Source organism: Triticum urartu, unplaced genomic scaffold, assembly GCF_003073215.2.
Source record: "Triticum urartu cultivar G1812 unplaced genomic scaffold, Tu2.1 TuUngrouped_contig_478, whole genome shotgun sequence".
NCBI lineage: Eukaryota > Viridiplantae > Streptophyta > Magnoliopsida > Poales > Poaceae > Triticum > Triticum urartu.
This window is the reverse complement of record NW_024115397.1, coordinates 14,128-37,674: the sequence shown is the minus strand read 5'-3', so window position 1 is coordinate 37,674 and position 23,547 is coordinate 14,128. Positions and strand designations below refer to the sequence as shown.

At 46.3% G+C, this 23,547-nt stretch overlaps 1 pseudogene; it reads right to left on the bottom strand.

Annotated features, from left to right (window-relative positions):
* Positions 1–574: 574 nt before the first annotated feature.
* Positions 575–2,007, bottom strand: LOC125528297 (annotated as a pseudogene).
* Positions 2,008–23,547: the final 21,540 nt, after the last annotated feature.

The following is a 23,547-nucleotide window of genomic DNA, read 5'->3' as shown; positions in this document are numbered from 1 at the left end:
AGTTACATGGGGATTTACACTGGAAATTACTAGGTTCCTACACTGTATGTTTTTTGAAATTTTTATTGTATTTCCCATGTTAATTCCTTGTTGATGTCCTGTATGTTTTTCCCAGAATTATAGCTGATGTTGATCTCTCTATTTTTACATGAAGCAATTTCTTTGTGATTTGTTCATGCAAGAGGTGAAGAGGAGTTTGCCCTTTGCGTGCGTTCCATTGTGGGCATGTGATGTGTGGTCCTGGAGATCAGGCGGGTGCTGGGCCCTGATTTTCTAGAGGGGTTTGTTGTCCAGGACGAACCATGTCAATTGTTTAGCCCAACCCGTGTCAATTTCTTTTTGTTATCTGTTGATATTTCTGCTATTTACAGGTGCCAGCTGTTGATTGGTGAGGGTATTTGATTGTTTTTGAATTGAAAAACAGTCAAATGTCAAATATGTTTCAATCAATTGAGAATTAGCGAATCCGCTAAAACTACTATCCTGGGCTGCATGTAAGGGTCGCTTTGAGATCCACCAAGCAATGATCACACTCCCATGTTGTTTTATCTTACGTAACTGTGGAAGGTGTATACTAGTAGTACACGAACCAGTCAAGCGAAGAGAACTCCGATCGTCTGCAGCAGCTGGGCGGTGTGACCTCTCCGGACGCGGACCCGCCGGCGTTTTGGCACTTGGCCTGCGCCGGCCGCTGGTGCCGGTACCTCAGCCTGATGTTCCTGAGCTTGATCCCGCTGCAGGGGTTGGTGCCGCTGCAGTTGAACTTCACCGCCACGGGCGTCGCCGACGAGCCCTTGATGTCCGTGTGGTTGCATGCATGTAGATGTAGGGAAGGAGACGTACATTGCCCGGGCAGCCGACCTTGCGGGGGCAGTAGTTCTGGTCGACGACCATGGGGTTGGCCACGCGGTTCATGGTGACCCGCGAGAAGGAGACGTTGGTGACAGAGCCGGAGCTGGGCATCGCCCACGTCTTGATTCGCAGGCCGTTGGTTGTGCCCTTCAGCACCGCCCTGTCCACCGTCACGTTTCTCACTCCCTCCTCACCGTCCTGCCATCCTAGGCTCCCGATGCTGCCACCGTCCATCCAACGCAAACACAAAACCAATGCTATCTATCAAACGCTGCACAAATCACAAGCAAACAAAAAAAATGTATGATGAACTGGCAACTGAAGGTGGCACCTGATGCCGTGGCCCGAACCGCACTTGATGTCCCTGATGAGCATGTTGGAGGTGCCGGGCCCCAAGGAGATGCAGTTGTCGCCGGTGCCGATGGTGGTGTTGAGGATCCTCACGTGGCGGGAGTGGCTGGCGTGGATGCCGTCGGTGTTGGGACTGTCGGCCGGCGCGATGATCCGGACGCCTTGGACCGTCACGCTTCTGCAGTCGAAGATGGTCATGTGGAATTCCTTACTGTCAAGCAGTGTCAGCTGCTTCACGCTCACGTCCTTGGATTGGCTAATGTCGAGTGTCTGCAAACACATGTATGGCCGACGTCCGTCATAAGGAAACTGAACCGAATTACGATGCAAAAAGAAACCAAAAAGTTCATGTCATCACTCACCCTGGGCCCCTGCCCGGCGGTGCACCTACCGGCCTTCTTGCACGCCCAGTACTCCTGCCCCTGCCCGTCCAGCGTCCCACCACGGATCGCCAGGCCGTCTGCATGGTGGAACATGATCCACGTCCTGTTGTCCACTGCCGACGGCGCGAAGACAGTGCTGTTGTTGTCAATGGCTACGTCCACGCCGGCGCTCCGACATGGCCCCTTGAAGTAGGCCTGGCTGAGCAGGAACCTGCCCGCCGGCACCCGTAGCACCGGCCGGGAGCCGGAGCGCCCCGTGTCATTGCATGCCGCACCCCACGCGGCCAGAATTGCCCCCGCCGAGTCCGTCCCGTCGTCGAGGCCTCGCGCCGTAGTCCACCACATTGTACTCTGCCGCCGTCGTCAACGCCACCAGTGCCATCAACACCACCAACAGCAGCGAGAGCCTATGACCGCTCATCGCACGATCGGTCGGATGCTATCTCTGTGAAACTATGATATGATAATGACGATGATTGGATCAGGTGGATAGATTGTTGGCCCAGACCCGACGTCAAGTACTTTCTGCAATGGCAACAAGTGACGAACGATGAGCTGTGATCTCGCTTGTTGCCGCAGGTCCCTCCGACTCGACAAGTTCTTTCCGCCGAGACCATCGAGCTTCGTTCCGATCGATTAATTTCCGACGGAACACGCGTGTTGTAGAGTCGCTGGCTTCCGGCAAGTTGCAAATACGCTCGTAAGCTAGCTGACCAAAACGATCCGCGGAATACTCTACGCGGAACAGTAGACACGAGTTTATGGCAACAAGTTACACGTGGAGTACAAGCATATTTAAAGGGGGTTCGTCTATGTCACATCTAGATATGAGATATTATCTTATACCTAACTCCCTCTCACATCTAATTCCCTCATCCTTAATTTTTTTAAAAGTCTCCATGGATTTATTTTGTCCTTAAGGATGAGGAAGTTAGATGTGAGATAATATCTCATATCTAGATGTGAAATAGCAAACCCGATTTAAAAGAGTATAATTAGGTGACTGATACTGTAGGTCGTCGTTAATTCCAATAGTGCGTGACGTTCTCTTGTTTTTTCGTTCCAACCAACCAGAAAACGGACCACTTTTTTTTTCTTTTTCTCAATCTAATAATAATTATAATATGGAAAAAGGAAATGAATGGCACGCACGCACGCGCACGTAAAAGCATCTCCAACACTAGCTGTAAAAAACGCGTGCATGCGGTAAAAGTGGGTTTTAGCGCATGTGGGGCGGTTTCGCGCGCTACAGCGGGCGCGAGAAACTCAGGCGCACGAGAAAAGATCGCACGCGGCGTCCGACGTGCTTTATAAATCCAGCGCCACCATGCCACCGGGCCGTCGGGGAGCTTCGGGCTACCGCAGTGTCCGCACGCGCCCCTCCACCGCCTTCTCCGCCGAGATCTGATCCGGCGAGATGCGCCTCGACCTCGGCACTTTAGACAGTGCCCACGAGGCCGCCCGTGCATACTACGCGGCGGCGTGGCGCCTCCGGCGGCCTCGTAGGGAGATGAATTTCCCTGAGGTGGCGACGCGGGAGCAGGCACAGGAGCTCGCGCCTCCCCCGCGGCTTTCATCGACGAGGACCGTCATGACAACCGGAGGCGGGAGCGCCGCCTCAACATCACTGAGATGGACGAGGAGGCCATGGCGCTGTGCCGCCAACGGTTCCCACAGGACGTCGTTAGCGAGCGCGAATTCTACGCGCAAAGGAGGGCGGAGAGGGCGAAGAGGAGGGTGGAGCGAGCCGCCTATCATGAGGACAGGCGTACGCGGAAGGCAGCCGCACTCTTCAACATCGAGCTAGGAGACGCATCGACCTGAAATCAAAACAATGATCGGTATATTGACACCTTCATTACGATGTCGGAGGAGGAGGAGGGCATCACCGAGTTGGAGTCGGAGGAGGAAGACGACGAGTAGTTGAACTATGCTATAAACTATCTATGTTATCTATGTTGAACTATCTATGTATTGTTTTTCCTCTATCTATCGTTGTATCTATGTATCTTGTTTTTTGCGTACATATGTGTATTGTACGCTGTAGTTTAACGCATCTATTGGAGCGGCGTGTACGCACAATTTTTTGCAGCGAGCGCTCCCCGACAGGCTAGAAGTGGCTATTTCAACGCTGTAATCTGCTTTTAGCGTGCCACGCGGTTGCGCGCCTGTTGATGCTGCTCTAAGAGTAGGTCTTCTTCCTCCTAGGCCCGTACGTAGGTCGTTTGTCTTCCTTTCTTCTCCCTCGAGCAGTCAAGCTCCCACCCAATTTTTATTAATTTCATGACTCGCCCGACCTTGCTCGCCGCTGGCGGGAGACGTCCACGCTAGGACCCTAGCTTCTTGCCCAATCCCGGTTGCGTCCAGGCTAATTTGCCGCGCGCTGTCGGTCCGTCGCCATTATTTATTTTTGACATACATGCTCCGCTGGTGTTCCATCGATTCATTTGCACGCTTCGATTTCCTCGCTTTCTTTTCACCTCAAACTAGTTACAATAGAGAGTAACATACGCTAGTAACATATACATATTCCTAGACTATGTTATTATCTTCATAGTGGGTAGTAACATAGGTGCGGTGTCATGCAGAGCTACATTTATTAGGTTATAGACTGCATTGGGACATGTGATGTTACAGTAATTAGCTAAGTTACTAGAACTACCTCTCTATTCATTAACTCATTGCCACATAGACAAATTTGCTGAGTTGGACTTGAAGTTACTACTGAAATTACTCCCATTGTGGCTAGTCTCATGGCTCCTCCTACCCGCCTTCAATTCGATTCAACCTAACCTAGCTTCTCTCGCCCAGCCCGCCTACTATCCAGCCGCCGACCATGTATGGGCCGGGAGGTGCAAGATCCATATGCAGTGAGAGATTCGCCGGCAACAACTGATCGAGAGGTAAGGAGCAAAACCACACCTCACAAGGAGAGCGTCGCCTCTCGCCGGCCGTTGCCCAAGTCCCAAGTCATAAGTCACACTCGCATCCAGCACGCGGATGAATGGCGTTTCTAGTATAAATAGAGAGTTTATTATGTTGACAGGCATGGCAGAGAGGAGGAGGTCGCGGTGCCACAGATCGTGAGGTGGCGCAAGTCAGACCATCCTTGGCTGGATGATGGGAATCCCTTGTCTACATTTACATCAAGGGAGGAGAATTAAGGCTGCCTGTAATGGGAGTATCATAGGTAGTATCATGCATGCCAACTAAGCAATTTTGATGAAGTGACATAGAATTAAATGAAGAAAGAGAAGCTTGAGTATCATATTATGATACCGTATCATATTAAATGATGTGCTGCTTTGTGTCATGCATGGCAATAAATGTAGTCATCTATGATACCAACATATGATACTATGCATTAGAGACGTAGTATCATAGACTAGTATCATATGCATGATACTAGTATATGATACTCCCCATTACAAGCAGCCTAAGTGGCACTGGTTTCTCACGGGAAAGGTAAACTATGTTCATCGGTTGGTGTGCTTTTGCGGTGAGCTGGACTCTATTTACTGGCCCAATACCTAGCACGGGAAAGACAATTGATAGATAGATAAATGAAGATCTATGCGATAATTCGCTTCTCTCCTAGTACTACAAGGTTGTTCATTTCTTCTTCTGCTCATCAGCCAGCCAGTGTCGAACAACTTATAAATTTTAGACTTGTGTTATGGTTTGGACATAACTTGCCTGATGCAATTAATTAGACCAATTTCCCCAATACCTATTGATGCAGTGTAATTTAATTCCATCTGATTTGATCGCAAAAGCACACACACCATCAGATTTGATACGTCCACTCGCTGGCGATGTTCACGAGCCAGCTACAAAATATTATTCAGCTTGAAATATAGGCACCAACTGCAAGCAGATACAGCCCATGATTCCAGAGTACCCATTTCAGAGATTCATGCACACAATGTGTAACTGGAAATTTGCAGCAAAAGCTATTCAAACCTTTTTGCTCAAGATTAATTTCATTATATTTCATTGCTTGTTGGGGACAACCATACATAAAACAAGGATACTTTAACTTCTTTTGACACTAGTTTAGCTACTTCTTGAGACCCAACACTTGGGCAACACCACCAACGAGCAGGCCAAGACATTTTGTTTTATGCATGTGCGCACGGATATTGTCTTTGGAGGCCGAGCTCCATGGAGCTCGGTTTTGAAAATTTTGAATTTTGTCGAATTTTATATTTTCTACATTTCAAAAAATTCTGAAATAAAACACACATATACATGAAGGCATAACACACATGTGTGTAAATTTTCAGGGCAAAATAAGTTGAAATGAGGGCTTTGCAAACAAGACAAATCTGGGTTTTTTAACACATGATACTATTCATCCTCCCAGGTCATGAATTTGTCTTTTTTGTACAGGTCACATTTCAACGTTTTTCATTCTAAATTTTTACACACATAGACATAACATGCTTGTTTACTTGCACAATTTTTTCAGATTTTTTTGAAACCGAAAAGTTTTGAATTTTGATTTGTTTTCAAAAAAAGGCCTCCATGGCTCCCGGGAGCCAAACATCCGCTCTCCATGTACGCACAAGAATATCAACAACTAGCACGTCACCAAGAAACAACCAGACAACAAACATCGCACACACTAATATGTCCAGCCGTTCAGCTGATGATGAAGTGGTTGATAGTGGTGATCATATAGATATTAGGATGTCGATAGTGGTGGTCATTGGATAAACCAAATTCCCTATCTTTGTCGATGTTAGCTTGACAGCTCCATGGTACTACTCCCTGTTTAGGCACTACTGTGATCAACGTAAAATTTCCTATGTTTGTTGATGGATATTAAGATTGTTGTGGTTGCCTCGTACATATATATACTCACTTTCTGAGGCTAGCCCTGAAGGGATTGCCGCTGGCGACAGTCCTTTATTTAATTTGTTTACGCGGCTATATATTACCACTGAACAGTATGTGTGTTTGTGAAAATTATAAAGTATACTATTATTTTTGCGCCCTTTTAGATGTTTTTGTGTCAACGAAACGGTACTATAGCACGTTTTTTGGTAGCACCAACTTTAGTTTGCACTTTGATAACAAAAATTGTTTTGAGAAATGCACTTTGATAATTTTCCAACAGTAAAGTGTACCATATGACAAATGCATCACTGGAAGAGCATATACATGTTTCATTTTATTTCATATTTTATTCGTTCTAGGATTATCTTGTATGATGTCATATCAAGTCAATTTGTATGTGTGGGAGATTTTAGTGTGTGGGGGATTCTCCTCAATTCATGACTCATACATGGGTTTGTTTATGTAAATTTAACTTCCATTATTCATGCGTAATATATTTATAAAAAGTCTATCATCTTATTATATTTTTTGAGTAATTATCATCTTATTATATAAGTAGATGAGTGGGAACACGCGCCATCAGTGATCGAGTTGTTTAGATAATTGTCACTTGGATTCTGGCAACCAATTTAGTCTTCTTCAATTAGTTTTGGACTAACCTCATTTTTTACCTCTAGCAACTCTGAAACAACATGACAGATCTTGGAGACGTTGGGTTTGATAGGCCCGCCATGATTGATGAGGTAGTCGTTGAAGGCTTGAAAGCTGAGCTGGTGGAACAGAACTTTTTTTTTTTTTGCGGGGCTGGTGGTACAGAACTTTATTGAATGGAATAGAGTAGACATGTAGTGACTCAACAAATTATTGAACACTTGCGTGCTATGAAACGAAAGGCACACAAAAGATATATCGATACGTACGTACATATCTTCGTACGACAAAAACACAATTGCATGTAACTGCCTGCCTGCCTGCCTGCCTGATCGAGCATGTCGTTCATTAGTTAGTCGGCCTTCGTAGGCGGCATGGGCATGGGCTTGAGCACGAGTCCTTGGCCGCCTGGCCTCTCCTCCACGGCGTAGGGCATGTGCGTTCCAATTCCGAACACCTTGTCCCACCTCACCAAGAAGCTGTCGGAGAAGTTGTGCCTGACGCCGCGCGGCATGTGGTGCAGGCTGTGGTGCGCGGCACCGTTCCAGACCGACTGCATGCGGCGCGGCAGGAGCCACAGGCCGCAGTGGTTGTCGATGCCCATGATATTGCAGAGCAAGAGGAAGACAGCCCTGGCGTGCGGCGAGGACGACAAGCCGGAGACAAGAACCGGGAGCAAGCCGCTGGCCGTGTCATCAATGAGGACTTCGATCGGGTGGCCGTGTATGGCGCCCGAACGCGTAGGGCACCACGATGCGGTGGTGCCACGAGTGGAGGCGCCGGTACAGGAACCGGTTGCGGTGCGCCAAGTGGTGCCACGCATACCGGTACGCGTCGAACACCAGCGCTGCCACCGCTATCTGAGCCGCCGCCGTCAGGTACGAGCCGCCAGCGGCCTTCGTCGTCGGTCCTTTTCCTCCTGTGACCTGTGTATAATTAAGCAAGTGACGGTCAGAAAGACATGATGAAAACCTCGCCAGAGCATTGGTGCAGGGCCTACTTCAGGATTTGCTCTTTCTGTGATTCAGTTGAGAATAACATGTGTCAGTCATTTAATAATGTCATCATGAGATCAAGGTTCTACCATGTACTAACGGCTATGTAGATATTGGCAACTTTCTGGCTTACCTTGTTGTCATGCAGTGAGTTCAATCTATGCCTGCTCTAGAGATTTGGATCTCTATATTTCACCTTGCTACTCAATAGCTGAGTACGACAAAATTTATGATCATGTTCTACAGCCTGTGAATGGACCAGAAGATTGGCCAATTTTTGAAAAACCTAGACCTCTTCCACCTAAGAAGAGAACTCAGAAAGGCAGGCCTCAGACAAAGAGAAGGCACGAAGAAGGAGAGAAACCTAGGGATCCATAAAAAATGTCACGAGCAGGCACTCAGGTCACATGTTCAAGTTGTGGAACCCAGGGGCACAACAAAACAAAATGTACCAACCATAATACTGCTGGTAATAAAGAGCATGCCAACTTCACAAGAGCAGCTACAAGGAGGAAGGCAAAGCAAGCAAGAACAGAGGTGCCCCCTTTCTTTCTTCTTTTACTTGCATTTTCTTCCTGACATGTGCAAATGTGCTCACATTTACTGTTTTTCAACACAGCAAGCTCATGTCCCATCAACACAACAAAGTTCAGCTCCTGGTCCATCAACAAAGCAAGGTCCTAGAGCATCTAAGCCAGCAGATAGGAAGAAGAAGGTCTCAACTTCACAAAATAGCCCTTCCACTGCACCTTTCTACGAGAGAGCAAAGAATAGAAGGAAAGCACAGACACAATCATCTCAACCTCCATCTGCAACATCTTCTTATCAACAAGCACCTGGGTCGATATCTTAGGCAATGCCAAACCAATCAGGATTCCCATGGTTGTTATATGGCAATAATTGAAATGCTAGTTATCTAGCTACAGCAAAATAAAAATGAACTTGTGGTACATGGTTCACTGTGCATGCTCTGATTCATGCTATATTATGTAAAACTAGTACTGCTAGCACTTGCTCCCTATTATGTGACGCATGTATTGTTTTCTGATGTGGGCATGGCTTGTTCTTATGTGAATTTACTGTTATGTTCAGAAAAATGTGTTCTTCCGAAGTAAAGTTGGAACTATACAAATAATTGGTGTGCTGCCTTGTTTATTAATTCTGCTATTGCCAATTTACAATGATGATGTTGAATGTAAATAAAATGCTGCCAATTAGCAACCATGATAGTTGCAACAACAGAGTACTTTCAGTTCCCAAAAGCTTTCATTCATGTCACAGGAAAATATTGCATTTAGATTACATATATTTGTGCATATGCAACAGTTTGTAGACTCAGAAGTACATTCCCTGAACAAAATGCTTTCTCTGAATTCTTATCTCTTCTCAACTAAACTGGGACAACAACACCCGCAAGAGAAGATGATTTTTTTACACATACTAATTCTCAATCTGAACTAAACTGAATTCGCTCTTCTCAGAGCATCAGCACATGCCTACCAAGAGTATAATGTACACCATTTGGGCCCGTGGTACGATTCGGTGTATACTTTTCCTGGAACTAATTGATCCTCTGAGGAGGCTTCAGTTTTGGTCTATTCGGATCATGTATGAGGAATGACTTGGTGAAACTGTTAAACCTTCTCGCCCCCCTCCAACGAGTCGTTGCGTCCTTGATGGTCTCTAGCCTGGATTCCTTGCCTAGATGCCTGCACTCACCAACAAAAATACAACAGGTGAGCCAGATGTACGTGGACTACAGGAAGGGGAGCTGCCATCGACCCCCTCCCGGCTCTCAATCAGGTGAGCCAGCCACACATTCGAAACATCTCCATCGTTACTTTCTCAGGTGAGCCCGCGTGGTCACCCAGGACGGCGGCGACGAGGATCTGGCTGCTTCGCTCCTCGCGGAGGGCTTCGGGCGCCGAGGAAGCGGCCTCGGGTGGTGCAGCGGCGCCGTTTCTGCGGCGAGCGGCGTCGCGGGTGTTGCCCCCCCGTCTCCTTGGTCGCGAGGGCGGCGAGTGACGGCGGGCGCTGGCGCCGGTCGCAGCGGGGGCGCGGCCCCCCTGTTCGCGCCTGGATCTGAAGGCGGCTCCCACTTCCCCTTAGAGCGCTCCTCCTCACCGGATCTGGTCGCCGGCGGCCTCAAGATGCCGGATCCGTGGCTGGTGGGGTTGCCTGGAGCTTCGGAACTGGACCGGGAGAAATCTTTGGCTGGGTCTCCAGCCACGGCATCGGCGACACAGACAGGTGCCGTTTTCCTCCTCGGAGGCTTCGTCGAGGTCCGTTTCCTCTCCCACCTGCTCCATGACCCGGGTGAAAACCCTTGTCTTTCCAAGACTGGACGGCAACGGCGCAACGTGCGTCGCCACCTTCTTGAAGGTGTCGTCTTGGGCATGGTAGGAGTGTGCAGAGTGCTGTGAGGTGGGTGTCGGGTTGGCTGCGTCAGCAGCGAGGGAGATGAAACTTGGTGCTCTGTTTATGTAGCAGTGTTGCTCTGCTTTGGCTTGCTCGCCGGATCCTTGATTGCTTGCTCGCCGGTTGGCACCATTCTTGGGCAGGGAGGGGAGAGGGCTCCCCTCTTTTGCTAGCAGCAACTTGATGCGGTGGCGTGGGCATGGAGCCTAGCCATACGGGCTTGATCTGCTTCCTATAAGGTTGCTTCATCTCGCTCGCTGTTCGTTTGTTCAGTGTCAGTGCCTTTGCGCAGTTTTTTCTCCCCTTGGTGGTGGTAGCGGTGACCCGCGGTGTGGCAATTCGTCTGGTTATCCTCGTGCAGCGCTGTGTCGGGTTGAGTACCTCCCATGGTGGCCGGCATCGTGTCCAATCCTGGCTCTAGGGTGAGCTTCTCCATCTTCCAGCGGTCCGGCGCCTTTCGAGCCAAGGCGAGGGGCAGGGGTCCCTTCTGGATTTGGAGAGGAGTGGACTGAACAAGGTGTCACCTTCGGTGTAGATGAGGATGCGACCATCGCTGGACTTTGTCTCCGTATGAAGAACCCCTCCATTTTGTTGATCTACTTCTCTTGGGGGACTCCATCGACTTCTAGCTAGTGCTTATTTTGCTTATCCCTATAGGGCTTGTAGTCTTTGGTGTAAGCTGCTTCGGCAACACTATATACCCGCTACTTTTTTCTTTTCCTTTTCGCAGCTATCTAGTGGTTGTAACGATGGCCTTGTGTAATCCCTGGCCGGTTGATGGCTTTGTTAATTCAAAGTCAGGCTCCCCTTGAGCCTTCGTTCCAAAAAAAGTTCAGTATATCTACATCTGTACATCGAACAGGAGCTCCAAGATGAGATTGCGCTACTCCGTTGATCCATGGCGATGTCTTTTTTCAGGGTGCTTCCAAGTCAAGAATGAGGGATCGGGGCATGAGAGGAACTACGGAGGTGAGGCGGCCATGGCGACGAACAGGATAAGAGACGAACTCCCCGCCAAAATAAAAAGGGTAGGAGGCAAACTACAGAACAAGGAACATCTAGCTTCAGCTGACGGCCATGGTGGCGAAAAGGAGAAGAGGAAGAGATGAACTAGGGATTAGGGCATAGAATAAAACAGAGTCGATTGGGTGAAACTTCACGCGCCGTCTCAAATCGCCTCGCGCCGCCCACCAAGCCGACGTGGCCATCCTTTCGAGCCACGCAAGCAAAACCACCAGCGGATACCACTCTAATTGGGTTTTGGGGTACTTTGGCTGGTATTAGAGATCTCAGGAGATTAATTAACCGGTTTAGAAGTTGAGGGGGTAGATTACCCAGTTTCTGAAACCCCAGGGGGTGATGTGGACTTCTTTCGCCAATGCTCATTGACGTCGTTTGTTTTCTTTTAATCTTTCTCTAGCTTTTTTTCTTCTGGTTTCTCTTTTTCTGTAACGGTTTTGTTCGCCTTTTTCCTTATTTTTTTCTAAACACGTGCACTTTTATTGAAAAACAATTGTGAATTTGAGAAAATTTCATAATTTCAAAAAAGTTCATGAAATTTCAAAAAAAAGTTCCCAAATTTGGAAAAAGTTCATCGATTTGGAAACAAGTTCACATATTTTGAAAAAGAAGTTCACCAATTTTAAAAAAGTTCTTTGAATTTGATTAAAAAAGTTCAGTAAATTTTACTTCACTCATTTTTGAAAAATGTTTGTCCATTTTGAAAAAGTTCATCGATTTATAAAAAAATTCATTTAAATTGAAAAGGAGTTCATCAAAATTGTAAAAATATTCATCAAAATCAGAAAAAGTTCATAGAATTTCAAAATAGTCCATAGAATTTGAAAAAACATCATCAAATTCGAAAAAATAGTTCATCGGTTTGAAGAAAAAGTTCATTGAGTTTTAAAGTTTGTGCATTTTTAAAAAACATGAAGAAAATGAAAAAGGGAAATGAAATCTCGATTCAGTGGCTGAGTGAGTGGCTGAGTTAGTAGGGGAAAAGGAAAATATGAGCCGGCCCAACTAGACCCGCGAGAAAGCTGCTGCAGGCGCCAGTTTGCGAAAAACTGAAGAAACCGGCGCCTGTAGCACTAAATAGGAATTGCCCCTATTAGGCGCAGTGCGCGCTGCGAAGATGCGGAATGTGCATACCCCCCACGCACCATTTTGAGCCGGCCTTCGTTGAGAGCGCTGCTATTCTCATTTGCTTTCTTTGCTTTTTGTTTCTTTTCTGTTTTTCTTCTTTCAAATAATTCAGGACTTCTGAAGACTTTAAATTTGAAAAAATCGACAATTTTGGAAAAAAATGTACAAGAATCGTAAAATCTTCGTGGATTAAAAAAGGATCACTATTTAAAAAAAGGTTTGGGAAATAATAAAATATATGCGGATTAAAAAATGTTCGTGATTTTAACAAATGTTCGCATATTCAAAAAATGCTCACAATTTTGCAAAACATATTTTGAAATAAAAATGTTCAACATTTTTGGAAAAAGTTTCTTATTCAAAAAATGTGCATACTTTTTTAATATTAAGAAATATCCTAAATTCCCCAAATTCTCCCCAAATTTTTAAAAAAAATATCATTTCATAAATTGTTCGCTTGTTCAAAACATATTCATGAATTCTAAAAATGATCATGAATTTCAAAAAACATTCGTAAAACAAAAAAATGTCTATGAATTTCGAAATTGCTCCCAAATTTCAAGAAAAACCACCAAGTCAAAAATATGTTCACGAGTTTCAGAAAAGATTCAAAATTTTATGAAATATTCACCAATTTTAGAAAAAAGTTTATCAATTTTAAAAAATATATTCATGAATATGAAATATTTTCATGATTCCCAAAAAAGATTTGCAAATTCAAAAAAATCATGATTTTTAAAAAATTCAGCAATTTGAAAGCTGTTCGCAAAATTAAAAAGAAAATAAAAACAGAAAACACAACAAAAAGGAAAAGGTAATGTAAAATAAATATAAAAAGAAATGAAAATAAAATAAAATAACAAAGGAAAAATAAAATTGATCTCGCGGAAGGTTCCAGAAAAGACAAAGGAAAAAGAAAGAAAAATCGGGAAGATAAAACAAAGAAAAGAACCAGTTTTAGAACCTTTCTAAAACAGGTGGGGGAAGAAACCCGGAATGGGCCGACCCAGACAAAGGACTAGGCACACAGGGGGGGGGGGGTCGCGCTAGATCACTCTTTAGTGACCTACGCGCTAAATTGGACTGGCCATGCGCACCTTAGGGGGGCGAAGGATTCACTAAGGAGCGAGGCATAGAATGTCATGCTTGCTTCCTCCGCCATGTGATCCGAAACGTGTGAAGTCGTATCCAGCCGTATTTAGGCCAGTCCAATTTATACAACATAGCAAACCGACACAAAGTCATTATCATCTTAAAGTTTCCCCACATTACCCATAACTTAACACATGTATCTTCGAAACTCAAATCGCAAAATGACAATGCTTTCGATAGTCTGTACTAAATTACTTTGTACGAATGGCACATCTCGGCCGTCGGGTAGCTGATCACCATTTGAAAGCAGGTTGAAGAGAGTTGTAACAAGCCTTGGAGGACCGAACCCACGTATGTGGCAAAAATACGAGGATGACTTGTGGCTAGGGGTGAAAGTCCAACATGAATCAAGTTGTTTGCCTGCCCGCCATTATGTCTTAGCTAGGAATGAGCTGTGAACAAAATCAAAATAGTTGTTACTTGAGTAGATAATGACTTTGCGTCGGTTTGCTATTTTTTATAAATTGAACTCATGAATATTGGTCGGAGGTTTTTGCCTTGTTATAAAAAAGGAGAGTTGGGTAAAGCAAACTCCCTCCTTCGACGAGCATGGGGCTTAGTCAAGTAGAATCGGGTTACGCTGCTTGATGCTCTGATCGAAAATAAATCAGTGGGGCCATGCCGGTACGACAAAATATGCGTTAGAAAGGTCAATCCCTCCCCCCCCTTTTGATTTTCTTTAATGAAAAACTAGGCCGAACTTCTAAAAAGTAACCCACCTGCTTCCATAGAACAATATCACGACAACATAGACCTAAGTGGATTTATTGGATCCTGGGGAACCATCACAAGTACAGCCATCCTATAGAACGAGAATGCTGTGTCGTCCAACTGAGCTTAGAAGGTGACTCACGCAGACTAAAAAAAAGTATAGTCGGCCCCACATAAGTTCGTAGCCATTCGTTTCCTCAGCTTCACGACGCCAAGGTTTCCTTCAATAGTATAATCGAGGATGCTCATATACACACACACATATATTTTAGGAATGTACTTACGCACGTCCTACCTTCATGAGTACCTCTGAGATACTGAGCCAACACATTATACTAAAATTGACGAAGTCACCATAGTCCACAGGCGTCCCGTAATCGACGGGAATGTCTCCTCACACTGGACGAACATAACTGAGAAGCCTGTTTTTAAGGGAAAATTGAATTTATACCCTTAGTTGGGTCACCCTCGACTGATTTGCCCCTAATTTTGGAAAACACGCGGTCTTGCCCAGATTTGACCGCTCCCCTTGCGTTTTTGCCCTTTGTCACAACCCTAGCTTTGGCCTTGCTTGTCATTACATCATCATCTTGCATCATATTTAAATTTCTCAGAAACTTGAAATGGGGACTGACCAAACCCCTAGCATCAAAGGAATGCACTAGGTTCACCTAAAATATTTTCAGTAAATCCAAATGGCTTTCAAAAATGTTCATCATTTATGAAAAATGCTGTAAACAGTAACCAGAGGTGATGCACATTTTTTCATGACATATTTGGGTTCTGAATTAAATCTTACTCTATTTGCATTTGGGCATTCAAATACTACAAAATATTTTAAATGCTCAAATAATCATAAACTAAAATGTTTACTGTGGGATATATTCTAAACAGTAGCCATGATTAGTTGCATGATTTTTGGAAATGCCCTGCCATTTTTAATAAAGCCCTAAAGTCTACAGAAAATAGAAAACAAGAAATAAGAGAGAGAGAAGAATAACCTGGCCCACCTACCTGTAGTCGGCCCAGCTCACTGGCCCAGCCCACCTGGCGCCTCCTGTCGCCTCCCTCCTCGCGCCAGTAGGCAGGGGCGCGTGCCCGGCACGCGCAGCCACACGCCGGCCACCTCCACCCTGCCTGCGTGCTCCCTCGTCGCCCTGGACCTCCCTCGCGACGCCACGCACCCCCCTGGACCTCCCTCACTCTCTCCCGTGTTTCTCCCCCCTCCTCTGCTCTCTCCCGCGCCACACCCGAGCGCGCCCGTCGCCGCCGTTCGCCATAGCCGCAGCCATCCCCGAGCCTCTCCGACGTGTCCACGAGCATCGCCACGCCTCCCTCGTCCTCTCCGTCCAGCCACGCTTCACCGAAAGCTCTGCATCGCCGTCCCGCCATCGTCTTCCTCCTCGGGCCGCCGGAGATCCCTCTTGCCGCCCCGCTCGCTCCGGTGCTTCCCCAAGCACGCCGAGGCCACCGCTGCACTTGCCGTGAGCCCCTGCTTCATACCCCTCTTCCACCCCACGCGTTCGCACCCTCTAGGCCGTAGTTCCACCATGGCCGAAGCTCGCCTCCGCTCGAGCTTGTCGCCGGCATCGCTCCGGCGACCATTTGGTCATCCCGTGTTGCGTAACATGTTTGCCGCCCCGCGCTGAGCCTCGCTAGCGCCTCCCCTTGCCCGCTTGCACCCCGCAGCGCCACCCGCGCACATCACCGAGCTCCGGCCGCCGCTAATCTCGCCGCCGCCGTTGCAACAGGCCATCCCCGCGCCGCGGCCTCCCCTAGACGCGCATGGGCCTGGGCTTCCTCCCGGTGCCCTCGCCTGCCATCCCCGTGGCCTGCCGTGCGGGCTCCACCGTGACTTGAGGTCGCCGGCGACTAATCGCCGGCAGTGCTGACATGGCAAGTCATTAGCCACTAATGACGCTCTAACTAACCCCTAGAGCCACTGCCATGTGGGCCCTTGTACCTGTTTAGGTTAGTTTTATTTTCTGTTTAGTTTAGTTCATAAACAGTGGGACCCACCCGTCAGCATTGACTCTGCTGACGTGGCCGTTGACCAGGCCCACCAGTCAGTCCACACGTCAGGTTTGACCCAGGTCAGCCCTGTTGACCTGCTGACGCCAGCATGACGCAATGCTGACGCAGTTAATCATTTTCTGGATTTAAAATAATTCAAGAAATTTCAGAAAATAGCTAAAACTTCTAAAATTCATAGTAAATAATCTGTAACTCCAAATGAAATAATTTATATATGAAAAATTATCAGAAAAATCCAATCTATCCATTTATGCTGTTTTCATGCATGTTTGAGCAAGTTAACCTCACTGTTTAGGATGAAACATGATTAGGCCAACTTTCATAATAGGTTTGGAGTTGGAATTTGATGTAGTTTGAATTTCACTCCAATTAAAATGACTTTCTGTTGCATTAGCCCAAATCACAGCATATTGTCATGTCATGATCGTGCATCATATTGTTGCATCGCTTTGATTGTGTTTCTTCTTGTTTGCCGATGTTTGTCCCCCCTCGATAGACGTATGTTCCGACGACGAGTTCGATGACACCGATGAAGAACTATATTATCTTCAAAAGTGCCAGGCAAGCAAAAAACCCCTTGTTCATTCCGATATAATCCCACTCTCTCGCTCCTGCTCTCTTTTACTGCATAAGGACAACAACGATTCAACTGTATCATGCTGCGGTAGCTGAACCCCTTTCCTCTGCATGACCTGTCATTGCCACAGTAAATAGATGAAACCCACTAGCATGAGTAGGAGTTGTTTGAGCCCTGATGTGCCTACTCATTCATGCTTGTTTGTCATGCTTGCTATTGCATAGAGTTGTGTCGGGTCTGATTCATCGGGGATGAATTGGAAAGTTGTGAACATGTCCTACTGTGTGAGCTAAGTGTGTTGAACACGATTTGGTAAAGGTATCGATGAGAGGCCATGTAGGAGTACATGGTGGGTTGTTCCATTGGAACCGTCCTTAAGCACCAAGATCTGTATGTGTGATTTAAGAACCAACTACTACCATGCATTGGGACCGAAACCAATGGGCCCTCTCGGCTTCTTAACCACCCTAGTTCTCTGTCCAGGAGTTGCAACTAGTTTCTGGTGTTTATAGGATATGTGTTGGCGGCCGTGCGTAGCGCTGACCCTAGGGGTGGGCTATGATGCGGTAGATACACCGTGGCACGGTGTACCGACTCGCCCGTTTGGTGTCTCGGGAACCCTGTACACATCGTTCGGGGCCGTATGTGGAAACCTCGGCCGGACTCCCTGCGGATGGAACCTGGATAGGCGATAAACCTAGGCTAGAGACTTGAGTGTTTAGGTAGGCCGTGGCCGACACCCTCGCTGGGCTTCCGCTTGAATGTTGCCGAGTACATGTCGTGTAAACGACGGTAAGTGGTGAGAGCGTGTGTGAAGAAGTACACCCCTGCAGGGTTAACATCATCTATTCGAATAGCCGCGTCCGCGGTGAAGGACTACTTGGTTGCCTATATAGTTCATAGACAAGTGAAAGTGGATACTCTAAAATGCGCAAGATAAGCGTGAGTGCTATGGATGGCGTTCTCATAGGGAGATGGGAGCGGATCCATAGTGGTGTATTGATATGGTGAATATGTGGACTCGTGTGCGCCACCTCAAAAGAGTTGCTTGCAGTCGTAGTTCAGGTTAGCCACTGAGTCAAAGCCGGCTTGCTGCAGTTAAACTCCACCACCCCATTTATTGATACCGATGCATATGTAGATAGTTCTGATGTAAGTCTTGCTGGGTACATTTGTACTCACGTTTGCCTATGTTATGTTTTGCAGAGAGACGTCAGTCTTGCTAGTAGTTCTGTGTGGACTTCGACGTTTAGCTTGATACCTCAGCTATGATCTTGTGCCCTCGGCAGGATCTGTTAGATAGTCAGGCTTCTTAGCCTTTTTCATTTGTAGATGTCTGTACTCAGACATGTTAATCTTCCGCATGTGCTTTGATTTGTATGCGATGATTGTTGGGTCATGAGACCCATGTTTGTAATATCTCGCTCCTCGGAGCCTAATGAATAAATACTCTGAGTCGTAGAGTCTTGTTGTGATGCCATGTTGTATTTGCACATGTCGAGCATATTGTGTGTATGATTGAAATGCTTGGTATGTGTGGGATCCAACTACCTAGTTGTTTATCCTTGGTAGCCTCTCTTATGGGGAAATGTAGTTTGGTGCTTCCACTGAGCCTTGGTAGTCTGCTACAGCCCAGTTTCCCGGAGTCCTGCTAGCCCAGTACTACTGCTCCGGAACACTTAGACTGGTCGGCATGTGATTCACTTCGTTCCTGTGTGTGTCCCTTCATGGAAATGTCATGCGGTGACTTCCGGAGTCCTGCTAGCCTGCTACAGCCTGGGTTCTCGGAGTCCTGTTAGCCCAGTTGCTACAGCCCGGATTCACACGCTGATGACCGACATGTTCGATGTTGTTTCATGTATGCCTGTCCCTGTAAGTTAGTGCCACTTTGGGTTCACAACTAGTCATGTCGGCCCGGGTTCTCTGTCATATGGATGCTAGCGACACTATCATATACGTGAGCCAAAAGGCGCAAACGGTCCCGGGCCAGGTAAGGTGGCACCCGTGGGAATACCGTGCGTGAGGCCGCAAAGTGATATGAAGTGTTACATGCTAGATCGGTGTGACTTAGGATCGGGGTCTTGACAGCTTTGGTATCAGAGCCTGACTGCCTGTAGGATTACCAAGCCAAGCTGGTCGAAGTTGAGTCTAGAAATGCTTTAGTTATATAAGGGAATTGATTATGGATGGGAACGTAAGGCTCTTTTTACTCCTTTACCTTATGCCCTTCTGCTCTGAGTCAACCTCTTCTTTTCTACGGGGGTTAAGAACTAGGCTTCTCTTCTATCTCTCAGGATGACGTGTTACTAAACCGTAGTTGCCTAGGATTGTTGGGTTTAAGCCTCAGTTCAGTTCCTACTACTTCCATATGTTCATAGCTGGCCTCAGAACCTTGAGTTTGTGATGTTGAGTGGCTATGCCACCATTTTTGCAGGTTGTCTCAAATCTTTTGAGCAATTACAGCCGTTATGCTGTCCGAGTCATCCCAGGTTACTAAATAGTCTGATGCATCTACAAATCCTTTCTTTCCATTCCCGATGTCTTTTTTGTTGGGGAACGTAGTAATTTCAAAAAATTTCCTACGCACACGCAAGATCATGGTGATGCATAGCAACGAGAGGGGAGAGTGTGATCTACGTACCCTTGTAGATCAACAACGGAAGCGTTAACTTGGTTGATGTAGTCGTACGTCTCCACGGCCCGGCCGATCAAGCACCGAAACCACGAAACCTCCGAGTTCTAGCACACGTTCAGCTCGATGACGATCCCCGGACTCCGATCTAGCAAAGTGTCGGGGAAGAGTTCCGTCAGCACGACGGCGTGGTGACGATCTTGATGTACTACCGTCGCAGGGCTTCGCCTAAGCACCGCTACAATATTATCGAGGACTATGGTGGAAGGGGGCACCGCACATGGCTAAGAATATGATCACGTGGATCAACTTGTGTCTCTAGGGGTGCCTCCTGCCCCCGTATATAAAGGAGCAAGGGGAGGAGGCCGGCCGGCCCTATAGGCGCGCCAAGGAGGAGTCCTCCTCCTAGTAGGAGTAGGACTCCTACTAGGAGGGGGAAGGAAGTGGGGAGGGAGAGGGAAAGGGGGGCGCCGCCCCCCCTCTCCTAGTCCAATTCGGACCAGGGGGGAGGAGGCGCGCGTCCCACCTTTGGCTGCCCCTCTCTCTCTCCACTAAGGCTAATATGGCCCATTACTTCTCCCGGGGGGGGGGGGGTTCCGGTAACCCTCCGGCTCTCCGGTTTTCTCCGAAATCACTCGGAACACTTCCGGTGTCCGAATATAGCCGTCCAATATATCAATCTTTATGTCTCGACCATTTCGAGACTCCTCGTCATGTCCGTGATCACATCCGGGACTCCGAACTAACTTCGGTACATCAAAACTCATAAACTCATAATATAACTGTCATCGAAACCTTAAGTGTGCGGACCCTACGGGTTCGAGAACAATGTAGACATGACCGAGACACGTCTCCGGTCAATAACCAATAGCTGAACCTGGATGCTCATATTGGCTCCTACATATTCTAAGAAGATCTTTATCGGTCAGATCGCATAACAACATACGTCGTTCCCTTTGTCATCGGTATGTTACTTGCCCGAGATTCGATCGTCGGTATCTCAATACCTAGTTCAATCTCGTTACCGGCAAGTCTCTTTACTCGTTCTGTAATACATCATCCCGCAACTAACTCATTAGTTGCAATGCTTGCAAGGCTTAAGTGATGTGCATTACCGAGAGGGCCCAGAGATACCTCTCCGACAATCGGAGTGACAAATCCTAATCTCGAAATACGCCAACCCAACATGTACCTTTGGAGACACCTGTAGAGCTCCTTTATAATCACCCAGTTACATTGTGACGTTTGGTAGCACACAAAGTGTTCCTCTGGCAAACGGGAGTTGCATAATCTCATAGTCATAGGAACATGTATAAGTCATGAAGAAAGCAATAGCAACATACTAAACGATCGGGTGCTAAGCTAATGGAATGGGTCATTTCAATCAGATCATTCAACTAATGATGTGATCCCATTAATCAAATAACAACTCTTTGTCCATGGTTAGGAAACATAACCATCTTTGATTAACGAGCTAGTCAAGTAGAGGCATACTAGTGACACTCTGTTTGTCTATGTATTCACACATGTATTATGTTTCCGGTTAATACAATTCTAGCATGAATAATAAACTTTTATCATGATATAAGGAAATAAATAATAACTTTATTATTGCCTCTAGGGCATATTTCCTTCAGTCTCCCACTTGCACTAGAGTCAATAATCTAGATTACACAGCAATGATTCTAACACCCATGGAGCCTTGGTGCTGATCATGTTTTGCTCGTGGAAGAGGCTTAGTCAATGGGTCTGCAACATTCAGATCCGTATGTATCTTGCAAATCTCTATGTCTCCCACCTGGACTAGATCCCGGATGGAATTGAAGCGTCTCTTGATGTGCTTGGTTCTCTTGTGAAATCTGGATTCCTTCGCCAAGGCAATTGCACCAGTATTGTCACAAAAGATTTTCATTGGACCCGATGCACTAGGTATGACACCTAGATCGGATATGAACTCCTTCATCCAGACTCCTTCATTTGCTGCTTCCGAAGCAGCTATGTATTCCGCTTCACACGTAGATCCCGCCACGACGCTTTGTTTAGAACTGCACCAACTGACAACTCCACCGTTTAATGTAAACATGTATCCGGTTTGCTATTTAGAATTGTCCGGATCAGTGTCAAAGCTTGCATCAACGTAACCGTTTACGATGAGCTCTTTGTCACCTCCATATACGAGAAACATATCCTTAGTCCTTTTCAGATACTTCAGGATGTTTTTGACCGCTGTCCAGTGATCCACTCCTGGATTACTTTGGTACCTCCCTGCTAGACTTATAGCAAGGCACACATCAGGTCTAGTACACAGCATTGCATACATGATAGAGCCTATGGCTGAAGCATAGGGAACATCTTTCATTTTCTCTCTATCTTCTGCAGTGGTCGGGCATTGAGTCTGACTCAACTTCACACCTTGTAACACAGGCAAGAACCCTTTCTTTGCTTGATCCATTTTGAACTTCTTCAAAATCTTGTCAAGGTATGTGCTTTGTGAAAGTTCAATTAAACGTCTTGATCTATCTCTATAGATCTTTATGCCTAATATGTAAGCAGCTTCACCGAGGTCTTTCATTGAAAAACTCTTATTCAAGTATCCCTTTATGCTATCCAGAAATTCTATATCATTTCCGATCAGTAATATGTCATCCACATATAATATCAGAAATGCTACAGAGCTCCCACTCACTTTCTTGTAAATACAGGCTTCTCCAAAAGTCTGTATAAAACCAAATGCTTTGATCACACTATCAAAGCGTTTATTCCAACTCCGAGAGGCTTGCACCAGTCCATAAATGGATCGCTGGAGCTTGCACACCTTGTTAGCTCCCTTTGGATCGACAAAACCTTCCGGTTGTATCATATACAACTCTTCTTCCAGAAATCCATTCAGGAATGCAGTTTTGACATCCATCTACCAAATTTCATAATCATAAAATGCGGCAATTGCTAACATGATTCGGACAGACTTAAGCATCGCTACGGGTGAGAAGGTCTCATCATAGTCAACCCCTTGAACTTGCCGAAACCCTTTTGCGACAAGTCGAGCTTTGTAGACAGTAATATTACCGTCGGTGTCAGTCTTCTTCTTGAAGATCCATTTATTCTCAATTGCTTGCCGATCATTGGGCAAGTCAACCAAAGTCCACACTTTGTTCTCGTACATGGATTCCATCTCAGATTTCATGGCTTCAAGCCATTTTGCGGAATCTGGGCTCACCATCGCTTCTTCATAGTTCGTAGGTTCATCATGATCTAGTAGCATGACTTCCAGCACTCAGTTTCAGGCTTAGGTCCAAACTTGGGTTTCTTCTCTTGAGCAGCAACTTGCTTGCTGTTCTTCTTGAAGTTCCCCTTCTTCTTCCCTTTGCCCTTTTTCTTGAAACTAGTGGTCTTGTTGACCATCAACACTTGATGCTCCTTTTTGATTTCTACCTCCGCAGCTTTCAGCATTGCGAAGAGCTCGGGAATAGTCTTATTCATCCCTTGCATATTATAGTTCATCACGAAGCTCTTGTAGCTTGGTGGCAGTGATTTGAGAATTATGTCAATGACGCAATCATCTGGAAGATTAACTCCCATTTGAATCAAGTGATTATTATACCCAGACATTTTGAGTATATGCTCACTGACAGAACTGTTCTCCATCTTGCAGCTATAGAACTTATTGGAGACTTCATATCTCTCAATCCGGGCATTTGCTTGAAATATTAACTTCAACTCCTGGAACATCTCATATGCTCCATGACGTTCAAAACGTCGTTGAAGTCCCGGTTCTAAGCCGTAAAGCATGGCACACTGAAC